The sequence below is a fragment of the Strix uralensis genome, chromosome 1 (assembly GCF_047716275.1).
Source record: "Strix uralensis isolate ZFMK-TIS-50842 chromosome 1, bStrUra1, whole genome shotgun sequence".
NCBI lineage: Eukaryota > Metazoa > Chordata > Aves > Strigiformes > Strigidae > Strix > Strix uralensis.
The window spans coordinates 42,125,255-42,145,254 of NC_133972.1; positions in this window are offsets into that span (position 1 = coordinate 42,125,255).

A 20,000-nucleotide genomic window follows, 5' to 3' on the forward strand; every position below is an offset into this window, starting at 1 on the left:
AGGCAAATCAACAGGTTGCAGAGTAAGGTCTACTTTTAAAAATCAATGCTTAGTTGAAGTAAAAGAACATATGATGGCACTGTAAAATAACCTCCTAATAATATCAAGCAATACCTCCAGAAATAACAAAAATAAAGATAAATGTGTTATATATGAGATAAAGAAATGAAGATAACAAAGGCTTTTAACTTCAGGTCACTATCACTAACATGGTGGAGATGGGTGATGAATGGATGTGTAATGAATTTCTGCTCATCACTGTTTTGCACAAGGTTAAGGTTAGCTGGTAGAAAAAATTATGTCCCAGTGGCAGTATATCAATGTAGCAAAACACAACACCGTGACTGACAGATACACACCAGGTTTAAGTACGCTCAACAGAATGTTATAAAAAAGAAGAGATGCCACTTTTTCTCCAGGCCTACCGCAGCCACTCCAAAAGGTGTAGGTTCTTGTTGTGTCTTAAATGAGGTTCATCAGGGCAATGGGAATATTTTCACAACCTTATCTACAAGCACAGCCCCCCACTCCTACCGTCCCAGGTAATTTTGTGTGGAAGACAGTGATTTAATGCAGGTTTTGCTGAGAGTAGAACTCACAAAAGCAAATGGCGCAGTATTATTCAAGCTATTACAAACTGAACTGCAAAGCTAAAAATCTGTCCATTTACTAACTTATAAATAAACAATTATCAAAAACTGAGCGGGTTTTATGTTTGCAAATTTATACAGTGAAAGCTAGAAAATAACAAAACATCTGCAGTTGTCAGGAAGAGCGAATCCAAGGCAAACTAATGAGCCATACCATTCAAAATTGAACAGTGCATTGCAAGTTTATATAGATAAATAAATATACCACTACATCTAATTATTATTGTTAAACTGTTAAAAAATATCTATCAGTTAAGATTGTAAATTTTTTTTATGTCACTCAGAGAGAGAGGGGTTTTTTTTGCCCTGCAAACTACAAAAAACTTGCTGAAGACTATGCAGAAAATCAGTCATAAATCTTTGTCTACCATCTATGTTGCTTGAATCAAGATATACCTTGTGGTGAAGTACAGTAAACTAAATATTGTAAAATTCTCTGTAGATTATTTTACAAAGGCAAGAATTAACTAGAACCCAACTAGCTTGAGCGACTCAGTGGAAAGTACAGTGCAGACAAAGCAGAGGCACTCCTTACTAGGAAATTTTCTTCTTTGGCTGGTTTAAGAAAAAATACGTATTCTTTCCCTGATATCATGAAAGATAAAGTCAGAAGCAACTTTTATAAATCTGTTTTGCATTCTTTAAATTTGGTTGCTGTATACATTAAATTGTATTAACATAAGTAATTATCTTTTTGCTGAGAATAAGGAGGCATGTAAGGTTTTTACCTTTAACGTTCCTCAATAGAGTTTTACAGATGTGTTTCATACAGCATTTTCAGAAATTCTCTAATTTCAGATCCTCCTGTTTCTGCAGAGTCCATAAAGAATCAGTGAATGGTCAGTTGCAGGTTCTGCACCTTAGAAAACACAAAAAGAAAGCACTAATATTTGCTAATCAGTTCACTTTTTAATGAACTTATCTGTTACACTTTCTAGCACCTATCTTTTAAAAAGCCTTTTAGTTCGAAGGATTTCTTTCTTTTCTTTGGTCTTATATTTCTAGCATTGTTCTGAGGGACTAATGTAGATCTTGATTGTTATCTGTTGTACTTCACATCTTTACTGATGTAACAGAGGCTTGCAATAAAATCTCACAACTCTTGTTAAGACTGATGTCCAAAATTTGCCAAAAACTTCATCTCTCTAGTAGTCTTAGAAAGAAAAAAGGTGAACACAAAACATATTCTTCTTCACAGCAGTATTGTCTGATTCTCAGTTGTGGCTTCTCTGCTTGTTTCCCAAGGCAATAGGCACTCAAAGTATTTTCCACTAAAAGAAATGTACTGCCCATTACTCAAATGGCAGTGCTTTTACCCAGTTTGAACATGAGAACCTTGTACAAGATTTCCTGTGGGGAAAAATAGGGTTTTGAACTGATGTCAATTCTTCTCCGAGTTCAGTTTTAACCACACACAAAAAGAAAATGTCAAATGACCAAGATAAGAAAATTGCAGAGATTGTTAACCAAGGTCATTTTCTTAGTGGGTGCAAAATAGTAAGCCACCTTGAACAGGAATGTATTGAGCATAAGAGCTGCATAAACTTAACTTCCAGGAACTCTAAGTTTTCTGTTCACCTTGAAAATCACTTACATGATACTAGCTTTTTGACCTGACATCATCACCTGCTAATTTCAAGAAAACACAACAGCAACAACAAAAACAAACAAACAAACAACTGAGATTCTTCTAAGAATGAAGGCAAATATCCATGACTGAATTAAAATAAATCACTACAAATATATGTCAGTTCTGCCTAAAAATTTACTGAATGTTTCTGGTCAATCCTCCATAACATTTTCTACAGGTTAGTTTACTCTAGATGAAAGTCATCTCCAATTTATGAGCATGAAACTTTTTTCTGTGGATGTTGAAATACTGGGATGCAGCCTTAAAGCAGCAGGACATACAGGTAGAAACCCTACAGTCAGGTTCCACAGAAAAGAAATGTAGATGAGCTAAGAAATGAAGTACAACCCCAAGCCTGGGAATGAGTTACAAGCTCGGATGTCCATTCAATTCAATACGTGTATTTATTAATCATACAGGGCCTCCGTTCAAGGATTCTCATTTGTTTTTTTCATAAGCTTTACAGGATAAGAGTGGAGACACATACTTTTCTCTGGGTTTCCTCCGCAACCTCACCACTGAGCAGTTGCTCAACTCTGTAATGCTGCTATTCACCACAGTTTTATAGTAAGGGAGCTCTGACAGTTTGCTTTGATAGAGTAAATATACTTGTGGTGGTCCACAAGTGAGTAAAATAGGTTATATTACTTTCTAGGTAAGTCACTTGCAGATGATTTCCTGGGCACTTACACTGTTGAAGCACTTTTTACTGGGTTCGGTTTGTTAAGGTCATTGTTTATGTTTTCTGTACAGGGACTGTCCTTGTATTGTATGCGTGTATAGTCCCAAGCTTAATCAGACTTTATGCTAGAATAGACTCCCCAGATGGTGCTAAAAAATGGTGCTATTTCAAAAATAAGAAAAGCTGTTAATAGTAAAATTCTCTCTTAAGGAATGAACTCCATAATGCATGTACAGTTAAGGTTCTTCTTTAGCACTTAATAACTTGTTCTTGGGCTCTTATGCCTAATACTCCCCACACAGCAACAGTCCAGGCCAAGACTCAGTTCCTTGAAGATTTTTAAGCTAATGTTCAGTAACAGTATAAGTATTTCCTTCCCTAAATCCCCTCTTTTCTTCATTTGTACAAATACTTCCGTTCTTGATAGTGTCACTTTGTAAGCATTCATTACCTATCGATCATGCAGTGTGGAGTGCATGGGTGGACTGCTAAGCCTACACAGAAACTTGTTCGTTTCAATGAGTTTCTGACATGACATGCTACAGGATTTCTTAACTGAATATTGACAAGCTCTGGCAGGTTCTCCTTTTTATGGACCAAATATTGTACTCTGTGTTTGTTTTGACTGATTTTCTGTCATTTTAGTATCTTTCCTTATTTTTTATTTGTTATTTAGCATGTGTGTATCCTATGGCAGCAATATAAATCAGATTAAAATTAGATAATATGATATCATTAAGAAAGTTTTTATAGACATCTATCTATATTTATCCAGTATATAGGCAATGTATATATGTGTGATATACGTGATTGGCACGCATTACCAGTGGGTCATCTGAAGGCTTCCAGGCACCTTTTTGATGTGTACAGAGACCTTGTCTCTGCTAATGGAAGCCCTGAGTATGATTTCCCCCACCATGACATGTTGGAGTTTGTGGCAAAATAGGTGAGGTGAAGCCATTGCCTCAGAAGATTTCTAGTCCCTAGTTGCTGTCAGTGCTCAGTGGGGACTAGCTGCTCCCTGGGGGCCAGGAGAGGAGATTGTGGGGGTCCCCCTAGGGATAGTAATGCAGGGCCTGGCAGCTTATCCCATCCCAACGCCCCAGCCAGGGAGGAGGACAGTCAAGGGGGTACGGGGGGAAGCCGAAGCCCTGGGCATTGGGAAACTCCCTGGGCATGGGACAGTACTAGTCCAGGCTGGGACATGAGCTCAAGGGTGGGCCTGGCTCAGCAGGGCCCAGGATTGGGCAGGGCTGTGGGAGCTGGAGACTGGCCCTGCTGAGAAGTTTCTGGGCCATGCACAGAGAGCCCCAGGGGCTGGCATGGGGTCCTGGGCCATGGACAGGGGCCGGGGGAAGACCCCAGGGGAGACCAGGCAGGGACAGTCAGGTCTGGCAGTGCCCTCAGGGCCCTGGCAGTTATGTCAACAAAACAGAGTGTATCCATTTAGTTCCCATTTTAATGAAAAGACCAGCAAAATGTTAATAAACTGAAACAGTTTCTGTCCACTCTAGAGGGTACATATGGAATGGATTGTGTTCTTATGTGCCCAGAAGGAGAAAGGTGCTTCTCTCAGGCTACCACTCTCCAGATAAGATCTCTTGTGCTTGAGTGAACAGTTGAGTCATGGAACGTATCTTGATATCATGGAAATGGTGAAAAAAGGCCATTATGAGGCTGTGAGGAGATGTCAGAACTACAGAGAAATATATATATCTATATATATTGGAGTCAGTATGTCTGTACTGGTTAGACAACATAAACTTGAGACACAGAAGACATACTTGGGGACTGTATCAGTAGAGCTGAAGAAATGTGATGGAAACAAGGAAGAAGAAAAACCTTAAGAGGAAGGGGGAAAAGATGTAGCACGGCCAAGGAGGCTGCCCGTGTAACTTTGGTTAAAGATTGTGCTATCTTATCAAGAAGATAATTCTCATAACCATAAAAAAAAGTTGGTTTAATAAATTCATGCAATCAAAATAAGAAGTAATTCCCTCTTGCACTATAAAAAGAGTAAAAGTGGTGCTGTTATTTTGAAAAAGACATGTAGGAATGACTGAAAATACATTCACAATTGTCCTGAGGGAGGAAATATACTAAGGGGGAAGTCTTTTGGCACTCAATAGGTTTTTGCCCTACCTAATATGTAAACTATTACCCAAGATATGTTTGTAAGACAATTTTTCTTTTGGCAGTAATTTGTCTCTTAACAGTATCAGTACTTTATTAACCATAAGCCATTCCGTTATTAATTTCAGTGGCCTTCAGTAAGCAGTATAGATGGTTGGGTACCCAGCGGTAAATTTTTATCACTACTCAAATATTCCAGTGATTTTAAGTTGTATTTTCCAACTACATTTTTTTTTATAGGTGTACATAAAAATAAGCTAACAAAACAAAAGAAAATCTGAAAATGGCAGTCTTTTAACGGTATTAAAGAAGATCGTAGTAATATTTAAAGGTAGCTACTATGTAGTGCATACAAAATGGAATACATGAATGTCAGTTTATTGTAAATGATAGTTGTTTTCATTTAATCAGTAAATGTAAATATGTCATATAAACTGTTATAGATGCAATGCTGATGCTTCTTAAAGTGCATGTAATTCTCTGTCTCCTGTGTCAACCTGTTTGAATACCTGCTGCCATCAGTGATAAAATTGTCATTTGCTGTAATATAGAGCATCAGGCAGACTTTCAAAGTCTGATCAAGTGTATCTGTACCTGTCCACACAATAGTTTTTTAAACAATAAGAGAGCTTTCATTAAAGATGATATAATTTCTGTTTACAGTTTTTACAGCAGTCGTTGCCAGATATGCAAAACCATAAATAATCTTGAGCCGTTTGGTGAATTTTGTTTGAATCCCTCTGTTTTTCAAATGAGGTCCCTGTTTTATTTCTATAACAGTATATTTGTAGTACCAGAATATCTCCTGATTTGTGATTTTAAAAAATCATATAAATGTGAAAGCTTTCAACATCCAAAACCAATTATTCCTAGGATTAAAAGGGGGGGGTGTGTGTGTGTATATGTGTGTGTGTGGTGTTGGGTGTGGTTTTTGATTCTTTTTGGTCTGAAAGAGGCTTAGATGGGCTTTTAACATGACTCAGGATGGGTATTTTTACCTTTTGCAAAATGGTCTTCTAAACAAAGTTTGGAGACTGAAGACTATATTGGCAGTCTTTGGTTGACTGTATTGAGATCATTCTTCAGGCAAATACCCATGTTTCCACATCATCTAGCTATCACATTGGGTCTAAACTAATGCAAGATATCTGTTTCTCCAGGTCAGAAAACCCAGGTACAGGACTCAATGGTTCACATTGATTTCTACTCCAAAGGGTAGCATAGATGCAGTCACCTGGAGTCATTCAGTCCGAGAAGCTGAGCCTGATCATGAGAACAGTTCTCAGGCTGTAACCATATTTACCCACTCAGACACTGTGAGAGCAAATAATGTGAGCAGCTTTGCCTAGTTTCTCCTTCCTTGTTCTCTTGTAATTCATTTTGAAATCAGTAGGTGTAAAGGAAAAATGCTATTTATTATTGCTAATCCTCATTGGCAACTTATCCTTATGGTCAGTGGACAGATGGGGGTTAGGGATGTAAAGGATCATTTGTATTCACATTGAAGTTTACTGCCTGGATACTGTGTGGTAAATTTGTGAGGTGAAACAACCGAAGCTGAATCAAAGTCTGATGGAAGTCTTGTGGATGACAATGAATATGAAGATATATCCAGAAATAAAAAATTATTTATGTCTTTATAGTGTTGTCCTCTGTATCTATATCACAGACTTATCAAGGTTGCTTCTGCCTCTGTTCACTTAATGAATTGCATTGATTATGTAGCTATTATTCATACATTTTAGCCTTTTCATGTTTAATAACATCTCCTTTTGACCTGAACTATATAAAAAGAAAAAAGAAAACTACACACAATCAGAATGGAGAATATGTGACTGTCAAAATGCAAATATTGAATTAGAAATCCTGCATATTTGCCATCATTTGGTTTCTTTCCAGCAGAATACTTTTCTGATTAGCTCCAGAAAATGAAATTGGAAACATTTCATTAATTTTATAAAAAAGGAGAGGTCTGAGTGGCACCATAGTTCCTTTGTATTTTTCCCTTGTTCATTTGTGCAGCTATAATTACAGATTCTTTGTGAAATGTTCATGTCAATCCTTATTAATCTCTAATTTCTAATCACAAGCATAAGTAGGTTTAAACTTCATTGCAAACCTTTTGAGAGATCTGTGAGTTTTGAGGGAGAAATGACATGTTGCTCATCTTCATAACGTTTTCTGGAGATTCTTGTCAGTATTTTTCCAAAGGGAGACAAGTTAGCAGAAAGAAGAGGGGAGAGAATTAAAAATGAAAAGGAAAGGACCAAGAATCATCCTAGGCAAGAAGTTATGTTCCAGTTTTTTTAAGATAATTTTGGCTAGATTTATTGGTGGATGTGACAATTCCCAGTTGCACTGCTTCAGTGAAAAGGAAGATAAATAAGACTACAACACCTGGGAGACATGTGGGCAAGATTAGCTGAGAATTAAGAAACTCTTCTGAGATTCAGAAACCCGGAAAGATCTGGCAGAGCTGCAGAGTAGAAGTTTGAGCAGCAAGGAACAAATTGCTTGGAAGGAAAATGAAAGAATGGTATTTTTAGGTTGTTGCTTTATTTGAAATCAAATGGTGGCAGTGAAGCTAGCAAAGGCACCAATCAGAATTTAACTTTAGAAAATGACTGCCAATCATATCTTCCTTAATACAGAACTTTTTCAATATTGTTGGGTGGCAGCCATTTCTGGCAGTAGTTCAGTAGCTACTCCTTATGTATATAAATGTATACTATAGTCTTGGTTAACTTTGCCAATACTGCAATTCTTTTCTAACACCTTTTGTCTTCACTATGGCGATCCTATTTACCAGCATGGTGAATCTGACTTGCAGAACTAGAGTACTGCAGGATGAGTTGAGTCAGTCTCAGCTCATGTAGTGTGTTCATGATCGAATATCTGATCTTTTTAATTAGAAAATAAGGGTCTGATTCCAAGTCATTTACAGTTCCAGTGATTTCAGTAGCTTTTATATGATTTCTAATAACATATTTCACGGATGGCCTTTAAAACAAACAGCACAAAATAATATGAGCCAAAGGGACTATTTGGAAGTGGGGACTGGAGGGATCCCCTAGAACAATTGGAGTTCATCTTCTTAGATCTCTGGACAACACCATTTTGCACATTACTACCTTTCTTATGCATGAAACTATAGTGATAGAATATCTTTCTGTGATCTTTGGCTCCATATCATCCCACTTACTAATCTGTGGCTTAAACAACAGTTTAGCCTTTTGAAAGTGTTCATATTTAAGGTTATTTTGTTTCTTTGATTTCTAAATGTATTTTTAATAATCCATTTAAATTTTTCAGTATCAAAATTTATAATATTTATTCAAAAGACTTATCCAGAGTTTATATGATCTTTGAAAATGCAAAATTATATGTTATATTTTGGAAGAATAGGCTCTCTTTTTATTTAATATTTCTACTATTTCTAGTTTCAGATTGGGCCAAAGAAGGATATACTAACTAACTTCTGCATTTTATTTTAATACTTCAGCTACATTTCTCAGTCAGACACAGGGTACAAAATCAGAATAACTTCCCATGAAGTCTGGTAAATGAATGTCAAACTTGAGCTGTTTAGATCTGTGTCTAGAAGGCACAAAAAAGCTCAAGAAAAAAAAAAAAAGTGGGAAAAAATAATTAACTGTAATGTTGACAGCTTTTAGATGTAGTAGGTACATTATGGCTTGGGTTTTCAAGAGTGTTGAATATCTGCTGCTGTGGATATATAGACTGTGGATATATCTGACTAGAACTTAGATAAAAATCAAAAAAAGAGGCAGGAAATACTGGTGGTGTGACTACTAATTTCATGGTGTAAGGACAATAAGTTTGATCCTGTGTTGACTAAGTCTGAGCATGGACTTTACCTGAGATATTCAGATGAAATGTACTAAAGATCTAGTCCAGATCTAAAGGGATCTTTCACTTCATATTTTCTGTCAGTCTAAATATATTTAATGACTGCTACTTTAGATCTTGATTCCAGAACCCTGAACAGGTGATGAAGGTTCTGTTCCTCCTTTCCTTCCAACTGGCTTTTAGAATCATAGAATCATAGAAATGTTTGGCTTGGAAGCGACCTTAAAGATCATCTAGTTCCAACCCCCCTGTCATGGGCAGGGACACCTTCCACTAGACCAGGTTGCTCAAAGCCCCATCCAACCTGGCCTTGAACACTTCCAGGGAGGGGGCAGCCACAGCTTCTTTGGGCAACCTGTTCCAGTGTCTTACCACCTCCACAGTGAAGAACTTCTTTATGTCTAATCTAAATCTACCCTCTTTCAGTTTAAAGCCATTACCCCTTGTCCTATCACTACATGCCCTTGTAAAATGTCCCTCCCCAGGTTTCTTATAGGCCCCCTTTACGTACTGGAAGGCCGCTATAAGGTCTCCCCAGAGCCTTCTCTTCTCCAGGCTGAACAAACCCAACTGGCTCAGCCTGTCCTCATAGGAGAGCTGCTCTAGAGGTTCTCAGGTGTTTTTCAGTCAGTTCAAATATTAACAAAGGTTTAACTACTTATGACTTCTACTGTAAAGAATACCAGGCAATAAAATTGCACTTAAAACCAATGTAAATTTGTGCAAAAGAGTGCACATGGAAAAAATTCTGTTTCTGTCTACATAGTGTACTCTTCCCAGTTACTCATTTACACACCAAAAAGATATCGTGTATTCCTCTCAGTGCTTCTCAGTAGTTTTTTAAAAAAATGGTAGAATACATTATGGATTAATAGGGAAAGATTAGAGAACAAAATTGAAAACATAATTGTAGCATAAGCATTCAAATATCCTCAATACAGTGGACATATGCTTCCCCCAATTCAAAAAAGGAGTAGAAATGCAAAAGGTGAAAGGAAAAACAACAAAGGTAATCAAGTGATGGAATTGATTTAATCTCTCTCCTTCAGAGGAGAGGTTAACTGGCCTATCAGCTTTAGTTTGAACAACAGACAGCTGAGGGGAATATGAAACAAGTTGTAATATAAGGAGGAGCATGCAGAAGATTAAGAAGGCGAACAATCCAAGAAATAAAGAGCATCAGATGGACTTCTTAGTAGATTTAAAGTAAACCAAGTTAGGCAGTTAAACTAAGGAACTAGATAAAAAATACCTATCATGGGCTATAATACAGATATGATGTCTTCTCAGAAATTCCCTGAAACACTGATTTCTGGAAGCTGAGGAGATAAACTGTGTGCAGTATTTGTTCACTTTGTTCTCATGGTCTTTCTTTGCAATTGGCCATTGTCAGGTGTAGTATTGTAGGTTAGCCTTTGGTCTGAATCAATATGGTTATTTCTATGTTCTTATAAAGTATATTTTTCTACAAAAGAATTTTAAAAAGTTGGGTAAACATATTTCAGACAATAGACAGGAAATAGAGCATTTCTCTCTTCTACTGCAAAAAAAGGAAGAGCTAAATCCAGAAAAGAGACACCAGCTGATGCATAAGGAAAAGAATGCAGGAAAGAGAATTCAGCAGACTGTCCAAAACTTGGCAGAAACCAGCCACCTAAGAGGAAAGCAGAAAGCAAGAAAATAATATTTCTTAGTGTAGTGAAGAATGAGCACAGAGATAATCCTTTCTTGAGAACAGAAACGAAGTAATGTGATGATATGCTGTAACTTGAAGTGTTTTAACACTTAATGATGACAGTTGGTACTGTAATTCCCACTACTGTGCTGTAGTAGAAAATACCCAGAAACCATGACTGACTACACAAGTAACTTTATACCACTTTCATGTCCTTTTATGTCCTTGATATAGGAAGTTAACATGTGAGCCATTTTGGGGATGGTTAAACAAGATCTTCAAGTAAACTATTCCTGTTTATTTAGAAAGATATTTGTAAGTCCAGACTAGATTAGGTTTAAACAGGGAGCAGTTTCCTTCTCACAGTTCCAAATACCTTTTCACTTAGCACTTGGCCCAAATGCTCATTTTTTGTCAGATTTAGGGTGGCACCATCAATACTCTTCTGCCATCGTCCTTATTTGTTAAATTTCATTCTCGTTGTTTCTTGATGTTTTGCTAAGAATACAGAGCTGCACAGCTCCATCAATTTAATGCCCAGAGATTGTTTTTGTTAGATCAATTTCTATGGAATCTCATTCCACTCCCTGATTTCACTTCTGCCCAAACTTTTGCCATGTACTCCTCTTTTCTAGTGCTGTCCTATTGTATCAGATGTTATACATAGGACTTCAGCTGCAAGTGCAGTTTTTCAGAACTACTACTTCCAGATCATTCTCCTCATTTTAGCACCTCTTACTGACCATTCCCTGCTTCAGAGCAATTCCAAGCTGGTTAATACATATACCTGTCCCAGATTTTCTTTCAATGGATAAATGTTAGCAGAAAGAGCATGATCTAACCTTTCTAGCTCTTCCCTCATTTACCTGCAACAAAATGTAAAAATCAGAATCCTGCTCCCAAACAATTGGAAAAAAAAGGTGTAAATTCTTGGTTTACAGTATGTCTACACTTCCCAATCTGCTGTTTGTAGGACCAACTCAGTGTACCAAATGCTAGTTTTCCCAGAACTGAATTTAACTTAGAAAGCTGAAACTGGATAAACACCATTAGAAATAAAGCAAAAACTCTGCTGTTACTCTGAAAGGTGATGATCCATCCCTGAAAAAAAAAAGTTAAAAAAAAGATCAGCTGATAAATATTGTCTAGAAGAACAGAGTAAGGAGTTGATATTTACTTTAGGATCTGAGAAATTGTCTGAAAAATAATGCACATAATGTCTGTGCAACTGATTATCACTCTTTGGTCCCTCATTTACCTATCTCTATACACTGTTACCTTTGAGAAGAGTATTACATTTTCACAAGTGTTCATAGAGTACATATCACAAGAAAGCTCAGATCTTAATCTGAGCCTCTGGTCACAAAGTTAATATTCAAATACTAATCAATAAAGTAGACTGTAGAAAACCCTAGGAACAATGTGTACATTACAGCCAAAGAAAGAATAATAGTAAAACCAATAATGGTAACAATCTGGTAGTTATTATTAATATATTATTCTAAATGTTGTAATATGATAGTTGTTCTTTAATTAAGAGATTAATTAGATATGTTTACAATGAAATAGAATTGAATTCACGAATCTTGGAATATTAACAAGTAAAAAATGAGGTTTTTCCAGATACTAGAGATAACATATCCAGTTGATGTTGTATCTGTTGTCAGTGATTAGACTTAATACCAGACAGCAGCCTTGATGCTGGTCAAAAGACACATGCTAAAGTGAAAAGTCCTTCTAACCAACAATGAGAGATTTTTGCTAACCTTGTCTTAGTGGGAAGTCACTCTTTGCATATCTTAAGTGGGTCGCTTTACTCGGTGTCTTTGTTTATTTTATAAGGATCAGATACTTCTATTCACTCTAGTGGGGAGGATAAAAAGGCTGAAATACAGAAGTGGTTTGTAAAGTACTTTCAAAAGTACTGTCAAAACTTGACATGAAGAGCTTTTAAACTGAAAACAGCAAGCAAATGAGTTACTAATCTCAAATGTCTGTGTGTATAAACTGACAGTTTCTGTCTGCCCCTTGCCTTTCCTTCCAAAATGCTTGCCTGATGTAGATGGCAAGAACCTCTCCAATCATGCTCTTTGGCTGTTCCTTCTGAAGCTGTCAGGCCCATCACATTTCAGTGACTTTCCTCTGTTTTCTGTACACTGTGCAAGTGTCAGCTTGCTATGGGGAATCAGAGCAGAGGCAGCTGTGCCACAGAATATGCCAGCTACATCAAGAATAAGAGAGAGAAGGTCAGGAAAGAAACTCTGGAGGATCTTACAGTCCAGATTACATCATGGGGATTGAGGGACCAGACCAAATGCTGTGAAGCCCAGCCAGCAACATGGTGGGTCTGAGAACATTCTTTTGGGCTGCATTCAAATTTTGCAACCAGATCTTACATGTTTTCTTTCCTTCAAATAACTTTAATACCAAAAAGTACCTAAATCTGAACTGTCTCACATCATCCATGACACACAAAACTAAAGTCTACATGAATTTTGCAGGGGAAGAAACAAGTTTTATGGGGATTCCTCTTAGTCTCACTGTGTTGAAGACCATAAATTCCTTTGCTGTGTGCTTCCAGCATGAAACAGGCTTCTGGTTTGAAAATAATCCTTCTAACAGCTACTGTATCAAGGGGTATCAACACAATTCTTCAAACAAAACCAATCCTGTTAATATGTAAATTATTCCAAACAAAATTGTTAGCTTCCATATTGCTGTAGTTCCATTCTGCATCCCTTAAGCAAGTGGTTCTCCAGTGGGACAAGTGAAGAGAAATTTATGCACTGAGATAGATACATTAGAATTCTATACCCTGGACACCAGGTTGAAAAATCACCTTTTGAAGCATAACTGCTATGAAAGCTGTAACATATGCCCTACAAATTTGATACTGATTCATTATGTTCTATGCAAATGTGGATGTAGGATTCTTTTTGTTCTTACGAATGAGGTAAGTGATCTCTACCACAAATTGAATTTTTTTTTATTAGCTCTGACTGTAATTACCACAAACAAAAAATGTCAGTCCAGGAGAGTAACTTTCTCACACAGAATATCTGACAATTTTGCTGGAATTAATCTCATTTGTTCTTATAGTTTGTATTTGCTTCTGCTATCATTTCATAGTTTAGGAAGCCTGCATTTTCAGCATTGAGAAGTTCTGAAGATTAGCTTTATAGGTATATGGAATAACATTTTCTCTTTCGTCTCGTAGTTGTATACTTGGCTTTATATGGCAGTTATATTTACATATAGAAACATTCTGCAAAAATTTAATCTAATATTAATGTAAATTTGTTGTGTAGTTCAGTACGTTGTAGAAAGACTGTTCTTATGTATGTAAAACCATTATATATATTAAATACTCCACTTCTGCAGATTTCCTTAAATGAGCCATTGGATGAGGATTATAATGAATGTCCTGGAAATGCAGCAGAGATGCAAAGGCATATTATGAAGTGAATAATTCAGAAAATGCATTCTTGCTTAAATTGGCATTTAAAATGTCATTTCAATCATGTTATATGTAATTTTAAAAACCTCCTTCTTCTTGAATTCTCTATTTACAAGGGCCCTGTCAATCACGACTTGTATTGCAGGGTGGGAGACTGCACCAGTGTCAGGCTGTTCTAATTTCCTCTAAGCCACGTTCTTCATCCCCACAGGGAGCACAAGTTTTCATAAATGCCAACATGCATATGTATTCAGTACTGCAAGGACATTTCTCCCATTGATTTCCTTCTGTGTGTGAGTGTGAGCAAGAGAGGCGGGGGTGGTGGGGCAGTTCTTCAGCTGTTCATATGCTACCTAAGATCCCAGTTCTAGAATTAAATTACAGAGAGAGATCCATAATATACGTTCAGTCACTACAATGGCTCCCTTAGGGCTCTTGTTACTAATGGCATAGGCTCATTTGTGAAGATTTTCATGCAGCTTGCTTGAAAGGGCCTCAGCAATCCACCACTTTTGAACAAATTACAGGCCAACAATATGCTCACCAAAGGGGTTGCTTGGCATTGAACAGGGTATTTAGCGCTATTTGGCTGGGAGAGAGTACATCGTGAGAGGAGAGGGGAGCAAGAAGAGGGGAAAGGCAGTGACCTGTGAGCAATAGGAGAGGGTAGAAAGTAAGCAATAACATATATGAGTTACTTACACTTTTTAACCATGAAAATAAAGCCTTAGCAATTAACAGAAGGCTTTCTTCTGGAACAGCCCTCTTTATGTTAAGTGTATATGCCTTTAAAAGACTTTTGGAGGAAAAAGATTTGTAAAATATTATTTAATTTGTATCAGGAAGGAAGATTCCCTTCTGTCAAGGTCTTAATTCTGTCCATATAGTTTGTGGATTGTAAATCATGGTCTGTTCCTCCCCCAGGCAACTAACAGGAGATTAGAGAGGACGCATTGGGTGTTTGTGGTTGTCTCACCAAAAGACAGTAAAGCTCCCTCAGTATGTTGAATCACAAAAAGAGAATACATGTTCCAACATTTTAACAACAATCCTAATTCCTTCTTCCTGGCAAGATTCAACCTCCCATGATCACTTTTTTATCTCAGAACCTCTACAAGGACAGTCATTAGGGCCTCTACTGTCCAACTTCAGTAAGGGTCTTGTGACCTTTTTCTTCTGCACACTGTCTTAGGAACATTTGGCTTCATGCAGTTTCCCTGTTGCATTCTGTGATGTCAAAGGTTTAGAGACAGAGGACTGAGACTATTTTCCTCCACCTATTGACTGCAGACTATGATGGGAAGGCTGTCTTCTCCTTCATAGGTCATGATGGGATGAAGTAAGGGCAAAGAAAGTTTTGGTCATTCCACTAGAAAAGGTGTCAGCTGACAGATTTCATCTTGCTGTTAAGACTCTATCTTGGCTCCTAAACAAAATTATACTCACATTTGGATATTAGATTTCATAACTGCTCTTTTATGTCTATATTTACAGCTTTTTTTCTTTTATTCAGATATTAACAGACAGAAAGATTAAAATTTTATTTATTCATCAGGCTCAACAGTCACAAACACTTAAAATCCTTTATTTGTCTTCTCACATTGTATCCAGCAAGAGATCAGAATGCCACAGAGGTGAACAGTGTCTATGGGGACAGTTAATTTTTGTGTTACTGGCATATCAGAAGCTCAGTCAGAGTTCATTTACATTATTTTTAGCTACAGGATTGATGTATAAACAGATGGTGAATATATAGGAGTGAGAAGTTACATCAGGGATAAAGTGTAAACTCTATCTACACATACTTGTTTAGTCCATGTACATGGATGGGCATGACCATGCTTATTTTCTGAAAATTCAGGTAATCATTTCTTCTTTCAGTGACATACAAAATTTAAACTTGTTTAAAGTCTTTTACCTATATAGCTAGACTTTGGACCTTGATCCGATAAAACACTTAAGCATCTGCTTAACCAGGAGGGCAGTCCCATTAGTTTGGAGAGTGCCTGTACAGATATTTGCCTGCATAAGGCAGAACACAGAAAAATGTAGGCCACCTCTGAAATCAAGCCCTTTATGTTAAAATAGATTTTATTAAAGCAATTATCAGTGAAATCTGACTTACAGAACCACTCAGGGGAGCTACAAAAAATTGGCTGCCAACATATGTTCTTTGTTAATGAAGACAGAGCAGTACTGTACTCAGCTCTTTGGAGATAGTTTTGGGCAGTGCATTAAAACAGTAGGTTGCCTATTAAAGGTGGCTTCTTTTAAAACTGATTAGGACAGTTTAAACCAATTAATTTCATTAAATCTGCTAAGATTTTCACTGCTATTTAACATTTCAAGAACTTCTTAATAAAATTTTGGGGTGTAGAGGGAAATGAAAAATCCCACAAACTGCTATTTTTTTAGCATATGGGGTTGAAGTGTGGAAAGGTCAAGTTCAAGAAATGCCTTTGCCTAATCAGCAAGGCAGTTCTTCATAGAGGAGAACAGGGACCTTTGACATCCACATTCCTCCTTTAACTCACTCAAATAATTTGTATCATTCAGATCTTTCATCTCCTCTTCTCAAACTGAAAACAGATGTTTAAGCAAATTTGATTTTAATGCAGAACAACAAATACATTTAAACCTTCTACAGTTGCTGTAAAATTGAATCGTCATCCTCCAGGCAACATTAAACTCTAACAAAATTTTCATTCACTAATGTAATAAACATAATTGTACCATATGAAGGACAAATGCATATTTAGGCAATGTGTATATGGTACTTTGTAGGCAGAAGCAAGTGACCTCTGCCTGCACTTTGTGCTGGCCAGAAGCCAGGTGGATGTGATTAGCATAGTGTTGAGCCAGAACCTGCACTAATAAAGATTCCTGATTGTAGAGGATGTTACTTGGGCTTAGTTCCATACTAACAATGCCTGCATAGCTTCTAGTTACATCTATGTTAGTGTTTTAGTTCAGAGTATGAATGTACTTCCAGAATGAATGTCCTGATCTTCTCTTCTCATTATGCTTTGTATCACATCCATGTGCAGTCTCTAAACACATGAACTGGGTTTCTTTTTAGATGAAATGAAATGGGAAGGTCTGATTTCAGAACGCACTGAAAGCAGCACAACTGCTAACGGGCATTCAGTTTAGAGGGTCACACTAGAGGCAGTCTGAAGTAGAATCCCCTAAAATATGTATAGCATGGACACTGAGTCCTCAGCACCAAGGATTTTGCTCTACAAGTCTCCTTATGTTCAGCCTCTCTATTTGTTAATAGAGACATAGTTGGAGCGACTCAGTCCTCACTGTCAGGTATACGTAGTCTGTTGTGGTCCATAGAAAGGGAAGAAAATGAATGTAAATCATCATTTCAATATAATGGAGAAATATGTTAGTGATGCAAAGTAGAATAAATTTAAAGTAACCCACCAATGTGGGATTGGCCAGAGGAAGAAAACTTTAAATCCAATTTGAAGTTCAATTTCTCATGTTTCTTTGCACCTTTTCTACTATATCTATTCTTTCTCAGATTGTCCCCAACCATTCAGGTCACTGACTGAGATGGCTTTGTATCCCAGTGGAACAGACACTGAAAGCTACTTCCAGTGACACAGTACTTATGTTCTCAGCTCTCTTTGGTCAAACCAGAGAACAAAATTATGTCACTGTTGTATGATGTCAATCAGCTCTAGTAATGATACTCTTTATAATTATGAACTAATTATGAAGTAGAAAGTGTAGAAATATGGCTTTATCTACAAGACCTATAAAAGCATCTATCAAAAGCGCTTAAGGAATATGGTGTAGTCAGATTGACATAGCGCTTAGGGATATGGTGTAGTTGAGAACGGTCAGTGTTAGGTTAATGGTTGGACTAGGTGATCTTCAAGGTCTTTTCCAACATATATGATTCTGTGATTCTGCAAAAAGGACACTTTAGGTGTCTAATAAAGATATTTAACCATTGGTCTTCACTACTTAGGTGTATTTAGAAGTAGTGACTGGATACAAGTTGCTTGATAGGGAAAAATTCATCTCACAGATCACAGAAAGAATAATGTAGTTCATCTGGTTCAGTCTCTGGCTTAAAGCACAACTAACATGGATTAGATTTCTCAGCCTTGGTTAGTCAAGTTTTGACTATGATCGAGACTGGAGCTCTCTATGAAAGCTCTGCTTCAATTATATTTTTAATTTTTATGGGTAATATCAGGTTTTTTTAAATTTTATTGCAAATTTTAAACTTCCTCTGAAAATGAAGATTGCTGTAATGAAGGCCAAGATTTATTTCTTTTTATTGTCTAGGATTTTTTTCTGTCTTGTTGTTCTAACACTTAGATAATGGATTGTTAATGAAATAATTTCCAGAGATTCTAGAGCTGCTAAGTATTGTACAGAAAACCAAAAATTCTGTTAAAAGAACATTATGAGGTTTGAATTCAAAAATCCAAAACTCCAGAAATGCCAAAATTAAGGCTGCCTTACAACTTTAATTCATACTCTTTAAATATTTACTTAAAACCTCATGCATCACTAATAGCCATTCTGTAAACCTTGTTTATTTGTGAACGTTGTACCAGCCCAGCACTGGACCTCTATGAGCTTAATTATTGTTATTACATTCTGTGGTGGTTTGACCTTGGCTAAAGGCCAGGTACCCACCAAGTCGCTCTATCACTTCCCCCCCCTTCCCCTTTTTTTCTCAATAGGGCAAAGAGGGGAAAGAAAATAAGATAGGAAAAAAACCCCGACCCTTGCGGGTAAAACAAAAGCAGTTTTAATACAAGCAAAGTGAAACAAAGATCCACGCGCGGAAGCAAAAAAAAAGAAAACAAATTTATTCTCTACTTCCCATTAACAGGCGATGTCGGGCCTTCTCAGGAAGCAGGGCTCTGATACATGTAGCGGTTGCCTCAGAGGACCAAGGGTGACCCCACCCCCTTCCTCCTTTCTCCCAGCTTTATACTGAGCAGACGTCATATGGTATGGAATATCCCTTTGGTCAGTTCGGGTCAGCTGTCCTGGTTGTGTCCCCTCCCAAGATCTTGCCCACCCCGTCCCACTGTGGGGGGGGGGAAATGTCAGAAAGAGCCTTGGTGCTGTGTAAGCACTACTCAGCAGTAGCCACAACACCAGTGTGCTATCAACACCCTGCCAGCTCCCAACATAAAACACAGCACCATGAGGGCTGCTACAGGGGAAAACCAATTCCGGCTCAGCCAGACCCAGTACACATTCATAACTCATAATTCAGCTAATGCTTCACAAGCACTATAGATTTTACCTTCAGAAATCTTTTTTCTCTGTTGGATATGCATATAGGAAGGGAACGAAGATTGTTTTAGAAATGGGAAAAATGAGGCACAGAAGAACTTGGGGTTTTCTTTGTTTTGTTTTGTTCTGCTTTGCTTTGCTCTATTACCGTACTCCTCATTTTCTGTTCATTTACTGAATCCACCCCCTGCCCTGCTATGCCTACGTACCCTGGGCCTTGTACTTGGTACATCACAACTAGCAGTAAGCTTCCCACTCCTCCTATCTGTTTAGACCTAGAGTAAAGGTTCTTTGGGAAGACAGAAGAAAAGCAAAGGGATGGAGGGAAAGAAAACACTGAATCTCCTGTCTTTGGATATGGTCCCCAGTGTCTTGGCACTGCAGTGGCTCCTCCTAGCTAGACTGAACACTTACAGATGCAGTAACATCTGGGGCTCTCAAGCCGCAAGATAGAGTGAGTCGAGTTACTCTGTATGGGTTTGTTGGTTTTTACTGATACTGTATTAGTTCTTTTGGGTTTTGTTGGTTGGTTGTTTTTGGCTTTGGTTTTTCTTCTATAGAGGGCTTGAACTTAGGCAAATTTAAATGGGAAAAAATAAGCTGGAAGATTTTTTTTTCTAAAAAAA